Raw genomic sequence first — 22,272 nt, forward strand, 5'->3', positions numbered from 1 at the left:
CCCAACACCATGTCATGGTCTCCTCAGATGGATTAAATGAGACAATGCCTGGAAAATCCTGAACCAGGGTCTGGAATGTACTGGACATTCCATACGTATTAACTATTTATTCTGCATTTCCTTGACACTTTTTCCCCCATACTTTAGTATTTCTAAAAAAGCAGAACATGTTTTATGATGGAGGAGTACATTTAATATACTCATGATTCCTTTTCTGCAAAAACTATTACTGAATCAGTGGTGGATCTTTAAATCCACAGAATCTGAAACTTGAGGAGATATGAGATTATTCATAAAGAATTGCATTCCTGTGACTGGCCACAGGCTGACATGGACTTGCAGGAATGGTTCTCGACGCTGCATTAATCTCACAAGATAAACTCAGGTCTCAGGGCTGGAGACTAAGTGGAGATTTGAGATGATTCCCTTGTCCAGTCCTGAAAGGGACAGACAGAGGTGTCTGCTCTGCCCTTTGATGTCTGCAGGAAAAACCACATGCCCGATTTCTGTTTCCAGCCAAGATGGATAATATGAACTGGATTGACTCTCCCTCCTGAAAGAAGCAAAAATGTGAACAAAGAAAATATATGAAACAATAATTTTCAAGACACCTATCTTCAGGCAATGAAGAACAGTAATCCCTGAAAGACAGAAAACAAATGAAGTGTGTCCTAAAATTCTCCAGCTCTAAGCTGAGAGCAACCGAAGTTCAAAGGACAGAGTAACGTAGAGGAGAGCGCTGCACAGAGAGAGAACTCCAGAAATCTGCAGAAGGCCCTACTTGAGTATGGAGTTGAGTATTAATTGGTATATATGTGTAAAGAAATTGTTTGGGACTGGGGAAGGAACCATTTGAAAGGACTGTGGGAACAGTGTCCAGTGCCCACACTGGGCTGGGAACAGTACCTATTCCCACCAATCAGACTGGAAAATATCCCAAATTTTCATGGAGCATTGGGTAAAGTGCTCACAAGAATCTTGCCACTGTAGTGGGGAAAATTATCCCTGGAGTATCCACTGCTCTTGTCCCACCTAACAATGCTTAAAACCATGACCCAGAAGGATAAAACTGCTTCCAGGTGACTTAACAGTGTCCTAGAACAAAGCTCAAGACTATTTACAGGAATGGAAAAATATCCAGCATCCATAAAGGAAAAACTGATAAATGTCTGGAATCCAGTTAAAGATTATCAGGTATCCAAAGCAGGAAAATACGACCCATAATGAGAATAAAAATCAGTCAATTAAAACCAACGCATAACTGATAGAGATGTTGGAATTTGCAGACGAGGACATTAACCTGTTATTATCCCTTTTTCAATATGTTCAAAAAGTTAAGTAGAGACATACACAACATAAAAAAGAAATGAAAACTACAATATCTGAGATTAAAAGTACACTGGATGGCATTAATAGCATATTAAAATTGCAGAAGAGAAGATTAGTAAACTTGGAAGGCATAGCAATAGAAGCTACACAAAACGGAACACAGAACGAAAAAATAATATTTAAAAAAAGGAAATGAGCACCCTTAAGCTGTGAGACAACTTTAAGCAAGCTGATGTATGTGTAATTGAAGTCTCTCAAGGAAAGAAGAGAAAATAAAATGGGAGTAGAAAAAATACTTGAAGAAATAAAGACAGAAAACTTTCAATCCCGAGATCCAAGAAGTTCAACAAATCTCAGCACAAGAAACAGGAAAATAACTATGACAGGTCACATCATACCCACAAAACTTGATTTAGAGATTTAGTGATTAAGAGAAAATATAAAAACCACCAGAGGAAAAAAGAAACCTCAAATACAAAGGAACAAAGATGACAACAGCAGATTTCTCTTCCTGCACCGGGAAAGCAAGACAGTGAAACAACATCCTTAAAGTATTGAAAGGGCAAAAAAACCCGTGAACATATAACTCTGAAATGTTAAAGCAAAACCCTTAGGCAGAAGAAAAATAAAACCAAATGGAAATATGGATCTTCACAAAGGAATTAAGAGCACCAAAAATTTAAGTTTTTTTTTCAAATTATTTAAATTTCTTTAAAAGATCATTGAAACAGACACAAACTTTCACTATTCAGTGAAAATGTGTTTCATAACAGTGCCATTTGCAATAGCTTCAAGAAAAATGAAATATTTAGGTATAAAACCTAACAAAACATGCAATATCTGCTTCCTGGAGAAAACTACAAAATGCTATTGAAAGAAATTTCAAAGGATGTAAATAAATATAAGGACATACCATGCCCATGCATTGGAAGAGGTCAGTATGCCCCAAAGTGATCTATAGATTTAGAAAAATACCAATAAAAAGTCATGCTGAATGTTTTGTAGATATAGATTCTAAAATGTGTATGAAAGGGAAAATGAACTAGAATAAACAACTGTGAAAAAAAAATCAAAGTTGGAGGAATCACACACCTTGATTTTAAGACTTACTATAAATCTCCAGTAATCAAGATAATATGATACTGTTAAAGAGATAAACAAATAAATCGATGAAACAGAATAAATAGTCTAGAAATAGACTCACAAATACAGCCATTTGATCTTTGACAAAGATACAAAAGCAAGTGAAAGGATAGTCTTTTCAACAAATGGTATTGTAACAATTGATCATCCATACACCCTCCAAAATGAACTTGACTTAGAATTCACATGTCACATAAAGATGAACTCAAAAGAGATCAGATATAAAAATAAAACATGTAAAACTAAAAACTTTTAGGACAAAATATTGACAACATGGGGTTAGATGAAGAGCTATTACAAATGATACCAAAAGCACAATTCATAAAAGTAATAATTGTTAGATTGAAAGTCATCAAAATTAAAAACTTTTGCTCTGCAGAAGATACCACTAAGACAATGAAGAGGAAAGCTACAGAAGTTGGGGGGAGAAAATACTTGCAAATGACATATCCAACAAATGATTTGTATCCAGAATGTATAAGGAACTCTCAAACTCAACAATAAGAAATCAAACAATCTAATTTGAAAATGGGCAAAGATATCGGTGGAGGTATAGACACGTTGATTAATGGAACAGAACAAAGAAACCATAAATAAATCCACGAAAATATACCCAACTGATTTTTGACAAGAGCACAAAAGCAACTCAATGAAGGAAAGACAGATCTTTCAACAAGTGGTGCAAAAACAACTGGATATCCACAGGCAAGGAAAAAAGAAATCCTTATATGAAAATTAACTCAAAATGGATCACGAACTTAAATATAAAACATAAAACTATAAAATTCTTAGAAAACAGCATGGGAGAAAATCTTATGTTCTAGGGCTAGGCAAATAATTCTTAGATTTGCTACCAAAAGCATGACCCATAAAAGGAAAAAAATGATAAATCAAGACTTCATCAAAATTAAAAGCTATTGATCTATGAAATACTGTAAGGGAATAAAAAAACAAGCTACAGAGTGGGAAAAAATATTTGCAAACCACATATGCAACAAAGGATTCATGTCTAGACTATATAAAGAACTCTCAAAACTCAACATTAAAATAAACAAGCAATCCAATTAGAAAATGGGCAAAAGACATTGTGTGAGGGTATCCAACAGCACCCTCAGGCTGTATGATTTGCTAACAGGACTCACTGGACTCAGAAAAGCTGTTTTACTTAACTTATAGTTTATTGCAGTGAAAGAAGAAAGATTAAAATCAGAAAACGGACAGGTGCATAGGGCAGAGTCCAAGAGAGACCAGACGCAAGCTCCTAGTGGCCCTCTCCTAGCCGAGTCACACAGATGCACTTATTCTCCCAGCAGTGAAGTGTGACAACTCGTACGAAGTGTTGGCGGCCAGGGTTTTTATTTAATGGGGATCAACCCCATGGGCATGAAGCCCATACAACTGACCTTAGTCCCTCAGTCTCCATACCCTCCACCCCCAGAAGTGAAATTTACACAGCTTAGCCCAAAGTCTCTGGCATACAAAGACACTTTTATTAGGCAGAATACTACAAGGGCTCAGAGCTTATGTCCCAGGAGCCAGGCAAGGGTCAGTCTTGAAGACCTTTGATATGTACAGTTTAGACAACCCAGGCCTACTAAGTTAACTCTTTTCTGCACAGACATGAAGACACATTTTACCAAAGAGGTTATACAGATGCCAAATAAGTATATGAAAGGATGTTCAAAATCTTAGCTATCAGGGAAACCCAAATTAAAACCACAGTGAGATAACTCTACACACCTATAGAATGGCTAAAATAAAAATACTCAGAAAGCTAATCCTAATGAGGAAACAGATCTACTAGAAATTTCACACATTACTGTTGGGAATGCAAAATAGTATCAACTCCGCTGGAATATAAAGCTAACACAGTTACCCTATGACCCAGATATCCCACTCATTGGATATGAAAATGCACAATTGTAATCAGAGATTTCAATAACCATCTCTCAATTATTGACACAGTAAGTAGTTAGAAAATCCTAAGTATGTAGAGGACATGAACAGCATGATTAACCAACTTGACCTAAACTGATATTACAACCAACACCAGCAGATTGTACATTCTTTTCAAGAGGACACAGAACATTTTCCAATATAGACCATATCCTAGGCCGTAAAACAGCCTCAATTAAAGTTAAAGGGCTCAATATCTACAAATTATGTTCTCTAGCCTCCATAAAAATAGAAATCAATAACACAAAGATATCTGGGGGAAAAAATCCCCAAATACTTGGAAATTAAATAATACGTTTTTAAATAAAACATGGAGTCAAAAAGGAAGCAAAAGGGAAATTAAAAAGTAGTTTGAAATGAATGAAAATGAAAATATAACATGTCAAAATTTGCGGGATGTCACACAATACATGGGAGGAAATTTACAGCACTAAATGTCTATATTTGAAAAGAAGAAAAACTGCAAATTGACAACTTCAGTATCTACCAAACTTAGCAGAAGAAAGCAAAAACTAAAGGTCAGAGCAGAATTCTACAAAATAGAAATCAGAAAATCAATAAAGGAAATCAATGAAACCACAATCTGGTACTTTGAAAAGCAATAAAATCAATTAACATCTAGGCAGACTGTCCAGGGGAAAAAAAAAGGAAAAATTACTAATATCAAATTGAGAAAGGTAACAAAATACGGATTCAGAAGATATGAGAAGAATAATGAGGGGGATATTATCAACAACTTTATGTCAATAAATGGGACAAATTAGATGAAATAAGCAAACTTCTTGAATGACACAAACTACCAAAGCTCAGTCAAGAAGAAAGAGGCATCCTAAATAGCCTTATAGCTATTAAAATATTAATTTCTAGTTCAAAAACCTTCCCACAAAAAAACTCTGGCCATATTCCAGATGGCTTCAGTTAAATGTATTAACAATCATTTAAGGAAGAAATAATACCAATGAAACACAAACTCTTCCAGAAAACAGAAAAGGAGAAAATGCTTCCCAACTCATTGATAAAGTCAGCATTGCCCTGATAACAAAGCCAGACAAAAACTTTACAAGAAAAGTAATTTCATAACAAAAATTCTAGTAAATCAAATCCAAAACAATAAACACAATAAAAGGATAATACATCATGATTTAGTAGGGTTTATCCCAGAAATGCAAGGTTAGTTTTATACTGGAAAATTAGTCAATGTAAAACACCAAATTAAGAAACTGAAAACAAAAAAGCATATAATTATCACAATAGATGCAAATTATTTTTGACAAAATCTAATACCATTTCGTCACAAAAACAATCAGCAAACTAGAACAGAAGGGAACTTCCTCAACCTGCTAAAGAGCATCTATAAAACACCTACAACTAACATTATACTCAGTGATATTTAGAGATGTCTGCTCTCACCACTTCTATATGAATTTTTACTGGAGGTTCTAACATGCACAAAAAGTAAAAAAAAAGGTTAGAAAGAAAAAAGTAAAGCTATCTTTATTCACAGACATCATGATCATCTTATGTAGAAAATCTGATGGAATCCACACAAAAAACTACTGGAACTGCAATACACCAAAGCTAAATGTGTGTGAGAGGGGGATATAAGGGAAGGATATGGGATTGTTGGTAGTGATGTTGTTGTCTGACCCTTCTATTACATTGTATTGCATGATATTTTGTTTTTCTTTTTATTATCATTTTATTATTCGTTAAAAAAAAACTTTTTTGTAGTAATCAATATGTCCAAGTGCTGACTGTGGTGATAAATGCACGACTATATGATGATACCATGAACAACTGATTGTACACTGTGGATAATTATATGGTATGTGAATATAGCTCTATAAAATTGTAGGGAAAATATAAACAGGGATAAAAGTGCTGGAGAAAACAGGGAGAGAGGGATATACATATTTACCGTTGGTTAGGAGCCAGAATGGTGTAGCCTTCCTGGAAGACAGTGTAGTAGTTCCACAAGAAGCTAAGTATGTGGGTGCCATAAGGTCCTGCAACCTCATTAGGAGGCATTTACTTGGAGGATCTGAGAGCAGGGACATGAGTGGACATTTTGTACACTGGTGTTTATGGAGACAGTATGCATTATTTGCAATGTGTGGAGGTGGCCTAAGGGTACATCAATTGAGAAACAGAATGATGAATTGTTCTGTGTGCATACAATAGAATACTGAACAACTGTGAGAAGGAGTGAAGCTGTGAGACATGCAACAAGGTGAATGGATCCTGTAGACAACATTTTGCGTGAACTATGCCAGAAACAAAGGCAAACACTATAATGCCTCACCAATATGGACTAACTACAATGTGTTAACTCGGAACTGAATCTTAGAGCACAGCCTAACAGGGGAATGCTTATTGTAGTGGTCCCTAGATTGTAAGCTCTTACAGCAGTCACATCCATTCCGGAATCATAATGGCTGTCTCCAGATTCCGAGATGCTGATCCCTTTGTGTATAACCTGATCGATCCCTGGAACTCTGGATACCTGTGTGACACCTGAAACTAAGAGCTAGAACTCAGCAGATACGAATGTCAGCATTAGCACATACAGCAACTATTTAAAAAGCTGAAAATGAGTTCAGACTTCAATTAGACATATGGATGAAGCAGATCTAGTTAGGACTAGGGCAAATAGGGCCAAAGGGTAAAAGATGATACTGACTGTGTTTTGAAACTTCAACTTCTATGTGAGACCAAGGGAAGAGATGGTTAGTTGGTGCAGGATCTGTATTTCCTAAACAATATAACTCGTACAGTTTGTTAAATATCATAATTACATGGAACTTTGAATAGGAAGTGAGACCTGGTATGTTTGTACAGATTAGTGTGAAATAGCGACACATCCCAAAATAATTTGGGCAGAGAATAAAAATATACATGCAGGGACCCCCTGAGGAGCCGAGGGGAAATGCGGAGGTGTTGGGCTTCCTCACCTGGATTGTTGCTGATGTTCTCACAAACACTGAGGACTGAAGGTTTGGTGTGCCGAGCCCTCTATTTTGGGACTTGCCCTTATGAAGCTCATTACTGCAAAGGAGAGGCTAAGCCTACTTATAACTGTGCCTAAGAGTCTCCCCCTGGGTGCCTCTTTGTTGCTCAGATGTGGCCTCTCTCTCTCTAGCTAAGCCAACTCTGCAGGTGAACTTACAACCCTCCCCACTATGTGGGATCTGACTCCCAGGGGTGTAAATCTCCCTGGCAACACAGGATATGGCTCCCGAGGATGAATCTGGACACAGTGTCATGGGATTGAGAACATCTTCTAGACCAAAAGGGGGATGCAAAATGAAACAAAGTTTCGATGGTTGAGAGATTCCAAATAGAGTCGAGAGGTCACTCTGGTGGACATTCTTACACACTATATAGATAACCATTTTTAGGTTTTAATGCATTGGAACAGCTAGAAGAAAATACCTGAAAACATCAAACTGCAATCTTGTAGCTTGACTCTTGAAAATAATTGTATAGCAATGTAGCCTACAAGGGGTGACAGTGTGATTGTGAAAACCTTGTGGATCATACTCCCTTTATGCAGTGTATGGATGGATGAGTAGAAAAACGGGGACAAAAAACTAAATGAAAAATGGGGTGGGGGGGGATGATTTGGGTGTTCTATTTTACTTTTATTTTTTATTCTTATTTTTACTTTTTGTGGTATAGGGCAAATGTTCAAAAAATATATTGGGGTGATGAATGTACAACTATATGATGGCACTGTGAGCAGCTGATTGTATACAAGGATGACTGTATGATATGTAAATAAATAAAACTGAATTAAAAAAATAGATTGTGATGATGAACGCACAACTATATGATGGTACTGTGAACAGTTGATTGTACACCATGGAAGACTGTATGGTATGTGAATATATCTCAATAAAACTGAATTTAAAAAAAAGTAACTTGCCCCAGACAGTCCATGTTTTTAATCACTATACTGTATCTTTCAAATAAAATAAAACAAATAAGCAAGCAAAAAAAAAACCTACTAGAACTAATAAATGAGATTAGCAAGATTGCAAGACAAAAGAACAATATACAAAAATTTACTGTTTTTCTATGTATTAGGAATGAAAAATCAGCAATTGAAATGAAAAAATCAATACAATGAATGTATCATAGCATTAAAATATGAAATATTTAGGGATAAAAAAAATCTGCTAAAACTTAACCTTGAAAACTACAAAACATTGCTGAGAGAAAATTGAAGACAACCTAAATAAATGGAGAGAAACGTCATGTTTTTGGTTGGAAGACTCTAGGTTGCTAAGATGTCAATTCTCCCAAATTGATTTATAGAATCAATGCAATCACAAACACAATCCTGACAGGTTTTTTTATAGAACTTGACAAACATTCTAAAATTCATATGGAAATGCATAAGGACCTTGAATGACCAAAAAAAGAAGAAATTTGGAAGACTACCACTACAAGATTTTGAGACTTCAGTAATGAAAGAGTGTAGTGGTGATGGAAGGGTAGGGAAATAGATCAATGGAAGAGAAGAGTCAAGAAATAGACTCACACATATATGGACAACTGAGTTTTGACAAAGGTGCGAAGGCAATTCAGAAGGAAAAGGCTAATATTTTCAACAATTTTGCTGGAACAATTGGATGTCATATGCAAAAAAAAAAAAAAATGAACCTTGATCTATACCTTGCACCATATACAAAAATTAACTGAAAATTCATCTTAGACCCAGATTTATAACTTAAAACTATACTTCTAAAAAATATAGAAGAAAATATTTATGACCTTGGATTAGACAAATATTTCTTAGATAGAAACAATGCCAAAAGCACATGCATAAAAAAGAAATTGTTATATTGGATCTCATCAATTTAAAAATTTCTGCTTTTCATAAGAGATTAATGAAACAAGCCACAGTCTGGAAGAAAATATCTGCAAATCATATGCATAATAAAGGATTCATATTCAAAATATATAAAATCTCTGAAAACTCAATAATGAGAAAACAAACAACTCAGTGAATAACGGCCAAAGATTTGAACAGAAATGTCATCAAAAAGAAAATAAGGATGGCAAATAAGCAAATGAAAAGATGCTCAACATCATTAGATGTTTGGAAAAATTAAACTAAAACCACGTATCAGCACATACCTAGTAGAATGGCTAAAATTAAAACGTCTAACCACACCAAGTATTGGTGAGGATGTGAAGAAACTGCAACTTTTCTACACTGCCACTGTATCCTGCTTTAGAAGACAGTATGTTAGGATCTTAAAAACTTAAACATACCTGGACCATATGATCCAACGATCACATTCCTTATTATTTGCCCAAAACAAAAGAAAACAGAGGTCAACATAAAGGCTGGTATACAAATGTTCATAGTAGGTTTATTTGTAGTAGCCAAAAACTGGAAACAACTCAAATGTCCATGAATGAGTGAATGGATAAACAAAATGTGGTATAGCCATACAAAGGAATGTCGCTCAGCTTTAAAAAGGAATAAACTATTGATAAACACAGTGACATACATGACTCACAAAAGAATTATGCTGAGTGACAGAAGCCAGTCAAAAAGAGCACATACTGAATGATTCCAATTATATAGAATTCTAGAAAATGAAATGTAATCTATTGTGACAGCAAGCAGCTCAGCAGAGGGGGCAGTGGGGAGAGATGGGATGGAGGGATTCAAAAGGGGCACAAGTAGAGTTTGGGGTGATGGGTGTATTTACTATCTTGATCCAGGGATGGTTTAATGGGTGTATAACTATGTCAAATTTATCAAAGTGCATACTTTAAATAGAGCAGTCTATGGTATCTCAATTATATCTCAATAACTGTTAAATATACTAATACAGATTTAAAGGGGGCACTTAACCTCAGCCCACCAGCTGCCTGCAACAGTCGGTGATGCTGGGCTCTGCTGCCCTAGACGGCCGGCTTGGGGCTTTGGGCCTGGCACTCTGGCCATCGCTCACTGCCCCTCTTGGAGGAGTGCACCCAGCCTCCTCCAACTCTCATTCTGAGAAAATTGCTTCAAATTCCACAGGTGTGATTATGAAGGACCAGGGAAATGAGCAAGAACCGCAACGCACAACGAGACAGGCCATGACGGTCCTTCCCAGCAGGGGGCTCAGGAGCCAGGAGATGGGTGACAAGCGCTCTCACTCGTGCCCTATGATTTAATAAAGTTTTGACATTTCTCCAACTGAGCAGCAGCCAGGACTCCAGTTGCATGAAATCAGATGGATAAAAGCCAAAGTCAAGAGCTCTGAGAATTTGGCTCCCTGTCATTTCACCACTGGAGTTGATAATGGAGAGAGAGAGAGAGAGAGTCATGTGGTTCCATTGCTGTTACATATGGCAGAAGGAGGGTCAGGCAAGGGCCAGGGGTCTAGATCCAGTTGTGGAAAGGAGACCCCAGACCCCTGGCAGTGGAGCCTGCAGTGCTGTAGTCCTGCACCCTGAGCACCTACTATGTGCCAGGCCTGTGCATGCCCATGGGACCTGCACCCAACAGGGAGGTGAGGACACCCCCATGGACTATCCCAATGATAGTAGTGAATGACAGTCCTTCACTGCTTTGCTAAGTGCCCAGCTCTGTGCTAAGTGTTCTCCTCCAGTGGTTCTCACCCAGGGGCGATATTGCCGCCACGGCACATTTGGCAAAGTCTAGAGACATTTTGGGTTGTCACAACTGGTTGCGGGGGTACTACTGGCATCTAACAAGTAGGATCAGAGATGCTGCTAAACATCCTACAATGCATAGGACAGGCCCCCACATAAGGACTTATCAGCCCCATGTCGGTAGTGCCAAAGTTGGGAAGGCCTGCTCTATACTCATTTTCCATTGAACCCTCACAACCACCCTAGTAAGTAGGGCTATTATCATTCCCACTTTACAGAAAAGGAGACTGAGGCCCAGAGGGACTAAGCAAGTCACCCGCTATGAAGCACCTGTGGAAAGGCAGAGTTAGAATTGATCGTGTGTCTGTCTGTGTTTCAGAGTCTACACCCTGGCCCAGGTCATGGAGCAGCACCCCGACACAGAACACAGAACACCCTGGGAGCTTGGGGCCCTGAGTTCCAGGTGGGCCCTGTGTGGTACTGGATGAGCCATTAAACTGCTCCAAACCTGGAGCAATTTTTAAAATGGGGCTCACAATCCCAGAACCCGGATAGCATGGAGTGAATGGAAGTCCTCCCTATTTGCAAAACTGTTGGGGAAAATGTAAGGACTTTACATTAATTTATTCACCTAGTATTTATTGAGCACAAACTCTGTGCTGGACACTGTGTGAAGCTCTGGAGGTGAGCAGTGAAGAGGACGCAGGAGGTCCCTGCTCTTGGGCACTTACATTTTGGAGAACTTGGGGCTCTATGGACAATTGGGCCTTATCCCCAGGCAGGCAAAGGCAGTTCAAAGGAGCAAAGGGCCACCAGTCCCTTTCTTCTCTGGAAGCGCCCATCTTAGAGCCTGAAGGCTGGGAGGAGTCCTGGGAACGGACAAGAGACAAAAGCCACCTGCACCCCACCTATGACTTTCATGCCCAGCACCCTCCTCTCTTCCTGCAAAGTGACAACTCCGTAGCATTTCATTTTTTAAAAGCTCATGGTCTTCAGCACAGATCAAACTCCACCCTGATGGAGTCTCTGTCTATGGGGGTGGCTGCGGCTTTTTGAATTTTTCTTTTCAACCACCTGCCATGACATCAGAATTCGAGGAGGTAGCTCTTTTCCTCCCCTCTCTTCTTCTCCACTCACCTCCACCACCCAGCTAATCCTGCTGGAGCCCACGCAGGTGACATCGTGCCCTGTCCAAGCCTGCCTTGGGGCCCGGACAATAGCCTGGGGTCCCAGCCCCTCGCCCCAGCATCCTGGGTGCACAAGCACCATCAAGCCCACCCAGAACCCCTGACCCGCCCCTACTTACCTCACTCACTCCTTCCAGGAGGACCCAGCCCCTCTTTTGGGCCTAAGTTTCCCCATCTGTAGGTGACGTCCAGGAGGAGGACCACCCAGATAAAACACCTTTCATCACTCACTGTTTGCGTCTCCCTGACTCACCATGGGCTTCTCAGGGCAGGACGGTCATCCTCATCATCCGTCCCCAGCACAGGGCCTGGCACACAGTAGGGCAGCAGGGGTGTGACTCTGAGCAGGAACTGGAGTCCATTGGGCTGGGGCTCAAGCCCTGGCTTCATTCTTAACCAGCTTCATGGCCCCACACAGGTCATTTTGTCCCTGTGGGTCTCGGTCCCCCATCTGTAAAACAGTGACAACACTGTCACCTCCTCGGAGGGTCATTGTGAGGGTCACATAAGACTATGTGTGCACAGCTCTCTGCACAGGACCAGAAGCAGACTGAGTGTGCAAGTGTGAACTTTTATTGTTAGTGATGGTTATATTTATAACAACCACTTGGATAGACTATTACAGCAGGTGTTTTGACTTCCTTCTGTTTTGAGACTTCTGCCCTCTGTTAGCATTCATTTATTCACTCATTCATTCCCTCATTCCCCATGCATGAATTGAGCACCTTCTGCGGACCAGGCAGTGTTCTGGGACCAGGACTCAGACAGGGAACAAGACAGGAGGGCCGCCTGCCCTCGTGGGGCTGATACTCCAGTGGGGAAGGCAGGGGGTAATCAAGGCACCAGATAAAGACAGTAAACCGTTAGGCTGTGACAAGTATAGAGAAGAAAAATATAGAATGCTGTAAAGGAGAAAAATGTTCTCTCTGAGAAAGAGCTTTCTTCATAGAAGGATGGAAACAAACACCACCTCAGAGGGCGCCGAGCGGCCTGATGACGGCGGAGCTTTCCCACCACTGCCATGTCTTGGCACAGCCCAGGACCCCTGCTTGCCAACCACACCGCTAACCCCAGTGCCCACCACCAAGTCCACTGTTACCCCCTCCAGAGCCCCAGGGGTGGCCAGCAGCCCTAGTTGATTGGTTCCAGAGGCGGACACCTGAAACCCAAGCCAGACCAGTCGGGTTTGGATCTGGGCCTGAGAGCCTCTGGCAGATCCCTGCTGATGTTTAGAACTGGGAGGGAGAGCTTGGCCCCAGTCCACCACACACACTGCAGAGGGAGAAGGCTGGACCGCAGAGGGTGGGAGGGGAATGGAGCAGGGATGCAGAGGGCAGGGGTCTGGGCAGTTTTTCTTCCTCCCCCTCCCTACCCCAACCTCATGCTTGTATTAAGTTGCCAGCTTTTGGCTCAAGCCATCAGACCGGAAAGCCCCAACTCAACTCCTCCTGCCCCTCCCCACAAGCCGAGTCAGCGGCTTCCCCTCCCTACAGTGCCTCTGCATCCCTTTGGGCACCACTGACCCCACTGGTTCTTCTCTGGGGTCCTACTAAACCCCAAGCTTCCCAAGGGCGGGGCTTGGCTGAACTCTGGGGCCTTCCCAGGATCTGGCTCCGGGTGGGTCCTCAACCTTGTCTGCTAAATGCAGGAATGAAGAAATGAGTGAATGAGCGATAAAACCTTAGGGGGAGCCCCCACAGAGGGGAGAGCCAGGGCGGAGGAACAGACAGGACTGGATTCGGCTCAGACACAGATCTAGCTTCAGCTTCCTTCTTCTCACAAAATATCTTGAAATGTCCCCATTCCTGGAACCAGTGGTGCAGGGACAGCCAGGAAAGACGCCCCCACCACTGCCTGGCAGGAGAGGCTGTGGGGGGCTGGAGGGGTGGGCAGAGTGGGCACAGCCGCTGGAGGCCAGTCCTTGACCAGCCATTAATGTTGGCCTAATTACTTTAGGGGGTCAGGGAGTCCCAGCTGGAACCCCCAGGGCTCTGGGCTCTCCGCTGTCAAGAGCTGGACAAGAAGGGGCAGAAGGGGATGTCTGTCAGCATCTGCCCAGGAGGAGGCCAGAATGGACAGGTGAGAAGTGTGGGTCCAGGGAGGAGGGAGAGGGACAGGGAGAAAAGGAAGGAACGAGAGAGGAGGAGGAGGTGGAACATCACTTGGTGGGGAGGAGCTGAGAGTAGGGAGAAGAGAAAGGATAATGCTCTTCTAAATGCAGACAGCACAACTCTTTGGTTTTCTAAAAAGATGTCTAACAGTACACGGTGGCTTAAATTGCACACCCCAGTTTAGACATGTTCTTAGTCATGGTCTGCATTCTGGTGAGCGTGGATCCATTGTGAATCAGATCCCTTCAAGATGTTACTTCAGTAAGGCGTGGCCAACTGAACCAGAAGGGGCCTTAATCTATGACTGGAGTCTTTATAAGTGGAGGAAAGTCAGAGAGAGAAGCCATGGGGAGCAGCCAGAAGCCGGAAGTCAATGGAACCCAGAAGAGAAAGACATCTCCTCTATGTGCATTGTCATGTGATGGAAAAGCCAAGGAACCCCAAAGATTGCTGGCCAGCCAGAAGATATAGACTCCCAGAAGAAGGAAGCATTCTGGTTTCTGAAACAGTGAGCCAAAAATTCCTGTTGTCAAACCAACTTATTGTACGGTGCTGTTTCAGCAGCCAGGGAACTAAAACACAGCTCAGGAGGTTTTGTAATTATCGCCTGTTTTAAATCTCCGCGTTCAAATCTGATTTTCTAATGTTCAGATTTCAACAGCCCAATCATGCACCCACTCATACCTCCAACTCCCAAGCTAATCAGCCAGATGTGGAGGCCCTGATTCTCTCCTGGGAGGTCAGCAGAGTGTTCTGGGGGACTGAGCACTGAGCTGGGAGGGAGGAGAACTGGGCGCAGGAGGGTGGCTGGACCAGTTTCCAGTCTGGAGTCGGCCTCAGCACCCTCATCTGTAGAATGGGGGTGATAACTACCAAGGGTTTGGAGGGTGAAGTGATCATGTGGGAGAAAGCACCGAGCCCAGCACAGAGCAGGCCTTCAGCCCCTGTGCCCACCACTCCTCCCTGCAAAGACAGAGCAATGCGGAAAACTGTTTGGGACACTTTGGTTGCAAGTGCCAGAAAAACCAATCTACACTGACCAACTTAAGCAAGAAGGGATTTTTTTTTTTGTCAGAGATAACGTGAAGTATGTGGGGAATCCAGCTTCAGACTTGCACTTGCCTGTATCAACAAGAAGAAGGAAAAGAAAAGCCAGCCCTCCCAGTGCTCAGCACCATGGGGACTGGAAACCCAACAACACCTGTATACTTTGGCAAGAGGGAGTGTCAGGGGTCCAGAGATGCAACTGGAACGTGCATTTCTGTGGGCAGATGTGTGCCCCAGGTCAGGACGCAGGAACATCAGAGGTGCTCAGGGCCACTGCTGGGGTCAGTCCAGGCAGCCCTACCCAGGAGGTTCCAGAGAAGGTGATGCTGAACCCAAGGGGACTGATGTGCTAATGAGAATTCCAGGCACCACCACCCTGGGGAAGCTGTTTGAAAGCAAGGAGCATTCACCATGTTTGCAGACAGCACCAGCTCAGAGCAGGCAGAGCTGATCCTGCAGCTCAGAGCAATGGAGCCAGAAAAGTCCATAGAGAAGGGGGCTTCCAGGGGAGGCCAAGGCCATAGGAACCTGGACTGAGGGCCTGGATGCCCAGCTCTCCTCTCCTTAGATTCTAGAGTACCTGATTCCCACCCTCAGGCTCTGTCCCTCCCTGGGCTTGGGGACCAACACTGTGGAGAGAGGGACTGGATTCCAACAGTCCCTGCCCCAAGCTCCATGCTGCTCTGAGAGCCTGGGCTTGGTCATTTTTGTTATCTGGCCTCTGGTTTGGTCCCTAACTGGGGCCTCTTCCTGGAATCAGATGCAGCTGTTCCTGAGGTCCCACCCTCACCCTCTGCCAAGCAGGGCTCCCCTGTCCCCTGCATCAGGTTTAGGACATCTGCACTCTCACTCTGCAACAACCATGACATCAAGAATAAAAAAACGCACCAGCCCTATGCTAAGTGTTTTTCATGCATTAGCTCATTTAATCATTTGACCAGCCCTAAGTAGTTGAGATTCTGGATTAGATTTTCTGAAAATCCATTTAGCAATAAGTCAAATCATCAAATGACCTGTTCACCAAAAGCCAATTTGCCCAATGATCCATTGGATGCCCAGGGACAGACAGATACCTTCATCCTGGTCTGAGTCTAGAAAGCAGAGGGCTGATTCACTAGAGAGGCAGAGATGGGACAGGGCAGTGACGGTGAAGGGCCAGGACCTAAGTCTGCAAAAATAAGGGTTTTGAGATTGCTGCTGAAAGCGAAGCTTACCATTTGGTAAATTGCTTTTCTGTGAATCAGCTTCCTGAGATGAAGAAACTCAGGCTCAAAAGAGTCAAGAAACTGTCCCAAGTTCATCCAACTGGTGAGTAGACGACAGGACTGAGATCTACTCGTGGGGTTCCAAAGTCTCCTTGGTAACCCAGGAAGTATAGGCTTTGTATCAGCTCAGATAGTGATTCTGTAGAAACTTCTTCAAGTTGCAGTCCCTCTGCAGGCTCAGTTTCCCCATCCATAAAGAATAGAGATGGACTAGATTATGTCTTAGACCCTTCTGGGCTGATATTCTATGAAACTGAGGCACAGAGACAGTTAGTAAACTGCCCAGAGCCACACAGCATGTCAGCATGACAGCGTCACCTGTCCCGGGTCTCCTGCCTCCTGATCTAGGGTCTGTCCCTCCCTCCTGCAGCCTCAGTCACAGACTTTCCTGGATACCTCTTGAGCATTTGATCAGCTGGCATAAGCCATTTTTTTCTTTTTTTTTAAGTTCAGTTTTATTGAGATATAGTCATATACCATACAATCATCCATGGTATACAATCAACTGTTCACAGTGTGATCATACAGTTATGCATTCATCACCACAATCTATTTCAGAACATTTTCCTTACATCAGAAAGAATCAGAATAAGAATAAAAAATAAAAGTAAAAAAGAACACCCAAACCATCCCCCCATCCCACCCTATTTTCCATTTCATTTTTGTCCCCATTTTTCTACTTATCCATACATACACTAGATAAAGGGAGTGTGACCCACAAGGTTTTCACAATCACATTGTCACCCCTTGTAATTTATATTGTTATACAATCATCTTCAGGAGTCCAGACTACTGGATTGGAGTTTGATAGTTTCAGGTATTTACTTCTAGGCACCACACTTTGAGACTCACTGGTCTACATAAGAGTGCATAAGAGTGACTTATCAACTCCATTTGAAATCTCTCAGCCACTGAAACTGTTTCATCTCATTTTGCATCCTGCTTTTGGTCAAGAAGATATTCTTATTCCCACAATGCCAGGTCCAGATTCATCCCCGAGAGTCATATCCAGCATTGCCAGGGAGATTTACACCCCTGGGAGTCGGGTCCCATGTAGCGGGGAGGGCAGTGAGATCACCTGCTGAGGTGGCTTAGCTAGAGAGAGAGAGGGCCACATCTGAGCAACAAAGAGGCACTCAGAGGGAGACTCTTAGACACAATTATATGCAAGTTTAGCGTCTCCTGGCATAAGCCATTTTGTCACTGAAAAATCCTACAGATAAAAAATTAGTCCTTGACTGGACTTGACTAATTACTCCTGCCTACAGTTTCAGCTCCCAGTATCACCTCCAAACTGGGGCTGTCAGCTCCTCCAGAGGTCCTAGGTCACCAGCTCCTCTCGGCCATGCCTGCAGGTCTGGGACCCCACAAATGCCCACTCCCTGAGGCTTCCTTTGCACAGAAGACCTGGGAAAGGGGGTAGATGGAATTGGGGATAAACATGAACATTAAATATCCTCTGTCTGAGCTGAGAACTCAGAGCTGATGTGAGGGTTAAATGGGATAAGGCTGCTCTGAGCTCCAGCACCTGCCTGGTACACGGAGACAACACAGCTAACAGTGCTGTGCAGTGTCCTTCCTGCAGTCCAGCTCTCCGCTGAGCTCTTTACATGGTCTACTAACTTTCTGCACCCTCACAGCAAACTCACCTTACAGACAAGAGATCTGAGGTGGAGAGAGGGAAGCACCGAGCACAGTCCTTGTGGCAACAGCAGGCAGGCCCAGTCACATGGTGGGCACTCAAAAAATCACTCCCTGACCCCTCCCCGGCACACCTGTAGCCTGTAGACCAGTGATTCTCATAGTGTGGTGCCTAGACTAGCAGCACCAGTGTCATCTGGGAACTTGTTAGAAATGCAGATTCTCAGTCTTGCCCCAGCTGGCGTGGGACTCTGAAGCCAGACCACCCTAACTCTGACACCTACCACTTCCACGGCCACGGGCAAGTCACTTAATCACTGCGTGCCTCAGTCTCCCCATCTGTCAAACAGGAATGATAAGGAGATGCATCTCAAAGGGCTGTTATACAGGACTAAATGTTACCACATGCAAACTGTTTGGAATCAGAGTCCAAGTGGGTGACAAGAAGGAAACTACATTGATGGAGAGCAAACTGCAGGCCTGGGACAGCACCGGGCATTTTCTGTAAATGACGCTAATTTCATTTAGCATGTTTGTATTGCCTTATGGATTCACTCATTTAATGTCCACAACTTCCCTACCAGGCAGGCATTAGTAACATCCCTACTTCATAGTTGAGGAAACTGAGGCTTAGAGGTTTTATAACTTACCAGGGTCACATACTCAGCATTTGGTGGACTGAGGACATGTGCCCAGGCAGCCTGGTCCCGGGCCTGCCCTTCACCAGTACCCTCCACGGCCCCTCCCGATGTGAGCCCGTTTGGGTCACCGGCAGATGTGTGAGGTGTTGATTATCCCCATCTTACAGACAGGAACACCAAGGCCTGAAGGGGTAAGTGACTAGCCTAAGGTCCCACAGTCAGCACCCAAACACAGGTCTGTCCAGCCCTGAAGTCCAGGCACCGTGTGCCTCTCCACTCAGCCCTCCGAGGGCACGGGGCGTTCCCGTGTAGAGATTAAATAGTCGCCTGCAGTCGACAGGTGATAACACCCCTCCCCGCCCTGCCCCTTGGTGCCATCACCACAGACCCCAGGCCACCCCTGCTTCTTCCTCGCGGAGTTTAGCTCCCACCTCGCTGTCCCTCTCTCCGATGTGCCTCTGTTCTAATTCTTGGAGATTCCAGTCTCCCCGGAGATGACCTGTGCCCGGCCCAGGACCTCCTCTCCCCCAGGTACCTGGTCCCCTCCCCCAGGAACCTGGTCCCCTCCCCACCTCAGCTGCCCTCTCCCCTGGTCCACACTCCCCCACATGCACACTCCAGCCCCCACCTCCTAAGACCCTGACTCCACCCATCCTTCCCTCCCACCAGGACCTCAAGCCAAGGACTCTCCTGTCTCCCCCTTCCTGCCCCCACGTCCCTTCCCCCGCAGCCAAGACCCAGGAGCCATCACTGCAACCACTTCCTCAGACACCCCAGCCTCGTCCCCTTCTCTCTCTCCTCGTCATTATTGCCTGACAAAACCCCAACCCTGGTTAAATCTGACTCTGCCCCTCCTGCCTGCACCTGGGCAGCTGAACACACCTGAGGAAAACACCAGTGCACGCCCGGACCACCCATCTCACCGGCCGGCTGCTGCCCGGAGCCCCCTCAACCCCCTGCACCCGTCACTCTCCTGCTTTGTAAAATCACCAGTTCACACTTTCTCCTCTCCGGCACCTTCTCGCCCCTTTTCACTCTGATGACGACTTCCATGACCTCCTGAGCCCCACTCCTCTGCCTTTCCTCCCATTATTTGCATGAATCTTCCCTACCTTGTCCACTTGGCCAACTTCTGTTCAGCCATCAAAACCCAAATTAGAGGCCTGATTCTCTGCAAAATCCTCCCTGCCTTCTCCCAATTCCTGTAGAATAAACCATTGCCTTCTCTCTACTGCTTCTGAACCATAGAGCATCCTCTACAGAGGCCATTATCTCCAGATTGAACACTTGTTTTCATGTGTGTCTCCTGATGTGTCCACCCAGCTGAATTTGAATGTTGGCAGGAGGCCAGCATGTGCCCTGTCCAGGTATGAGAACCATCAGCACACTCGGGCATGGTTGGTCCTGCCTCTGAGAAGCTGGGATCGGGGAGCAGCCACACAGCACTCCTGACCACAAGCTTCTGCTCCCACAGGACGTGCCCTCCCCAGGGAGAGCTTCCTTACCCGGGCAGCGGCACTGCCAGCAGGGCCTGGCACTTGCTGAGTGCTCAGGATACGGGGGACAAAATGTGTCACAAAGCTGGGAGGGGGCATTCTCCCCACTTCAGCACAGGCCACCCCCACTCTGGGAGCATGAGGACCCAGCCCCCTCAGCACAGGAACCGGCATCCCCACTGGGGTACCCCAAGTGGCTTCCCGAGTAGAGATCAGTGACAGCTGGAGGGAGAACAGAGCAGGCTCCACCCAGTGAACGTCGCAGATGGGTGGGTTTCTGAGCCCATATGAGACACCCCAGGGACTCCCAGCCAGGGGCTTTGGAAGGGATCACAGTTCCCTCAAGTGTAAGAGGGACACAGAGCCTGTGGGAGTCGTGCCTCCTTTCCATCCACAGGCCGGTGAGACTCAGGGGCATCCAGAGACCATGGCCACCCAGCCAGAGTGCCCTTCCTGTCCACCCACACCTGTCCCTGCAGCCCAGACACCAGCGTCTGCCCCACATTAGGTTGCCAGACACACAGACAGGATTTATTAAGTCAAGAAGTTGCAAAGACCCCCATACCTCCAGCCCAGTGGCCACAGTCATGTCTACAGCCCCGGAGCCACCAGAGCCTGCAACTGGCAGCAGAGCAGTTGGGTCCAGGGCTGTTTATGCAGAAACACCGCTGCCCATGGCCCACCCAGATTTGTACCCAGGACAGGGAGAGCTTGCCAGCACATTCTCTTTTCTTTGAACAAATCAACTTTCTAATATAGCCAAATGGCATAGAGAACGGTATGTGCCCAGATATCAGAAGTCTAAAAACAAATATCCAGCTCTGCAGGTTTTATTGGTCTCACCCACGGACGCCGACCGCCCTCCCCGGGGGTCACCCAGGGACTGGCTGTGTGTTCTCCGAGTCCTGTGCTGCCATCCCCAGCACACACACCGAACGGCCGTTTTCTCTCTTTTCTCTCTCTCTTTGTTGTTCTCTCTCTCTTTGTTGTTCTCTCTCTCTTTTCCATCTTCCCTTGCTGGTTATAATCTCTGAGAACAGGGAAACGTGATGTCAGAAAGGTAGTGCCTTCTTTTACTCAGGATCTAATTCCTTTATTGAAGTTCTCAGAGACTGAGGCTTTCAAAAAAGACAAGGAAGGCACGGGTGGTGATTAACAACTCCCTGCTCTCTGGAAAGCAGGAATTATTCCAGGGTGTGGATGTAAGGAGCTTGAGCATGGGAGGTGCTGGGAGGCCAGCCCATGGATCAGCAGATCCCCCGGCAGGCAAAGCAGGGATTTGGAGGAAAGGAGGGTCAGCAACCAAGCAGCGAGAAGGGCAGCCTCGACGCAGGCCGGAGAGTCCACAGGAGGCCCGGAGACAGCTGGGCCCTCTACAAAGATGAAGGATGTTGAGCCTCCAAGAGAGGAAGGGAGGGGAGGATGGAGGGACAGAAGGACAGATGGATGGAGGGCTGGAGGGATGGAGGGAGGGAAGGAGGTGGTACATGGTTCTGATTTTCTGGGTTTATAAGATCTTTCCTAAGTTTGCCCCAACTCAGCTGGTGTTCTGAGCCTACCCGCCCATCATAGACCTTAGTTAAGATGAGTCCTGTCTAACCCAGGCAGCGGGGACGGGCAATCCCATATGGCACTTTGGGGGAAGCAGCAGGAAATGAGCCCAGAAGAACAGAGGAAGTTGACTCAGGAAGGGCATTGAATGCTGAACCTAGCACCTGTGTATTACCCTGAAGCCTTTGTTTGTTGCATCTGTTGTGTTGTTTTCTGTTTTGGCTTTTTCCTGGTAGCAGAGGCTGTGATTGGATCTGCGTTTAGGGCGAGACCCCAGTGGGGAT

At 44.6% G+C, this 22,272-nt stretch overlaps 1 long non-coding RNA gene across 1 annotated transcript; it reads right to left on the reverse strand.

Annotated features, from left to right (window-relative positions):
- Positions 1-390: 390 nt before the first annotated feature.
- Positions 391-12,551, reverse strand: LOC119521108. Its single transcript, XR_005214309.1, has 3 exons — positions 12,490-12,551; positions 11,781-11,918; positions 391-553 (listed from the first exon to the last, which is right to left on the reverse strand). It is a non-coding gene; the product is annotated as an uncharacterized LOC119521108 (long non-coding RNA).
- Between the last annotated feature and the right edge of the window lie 9,721 nt (positions 12,552-22,272).

This window comes from Choloepus didactylus, chromosome 2 (genome assembly GCF_015220235.1).
Source record: "Choloepus didactylus isolate mChoDid1 chromosome 2, mChoDid1.pri, whole genome shotgun sequence".
In the NCBI taxonomy this organism is placed as follows: Eukaryota; Metazoa; Chordata; class Mammalia; order Pilosa; family Megalonychidae; genus Choloepus; species Choloepus didactylus.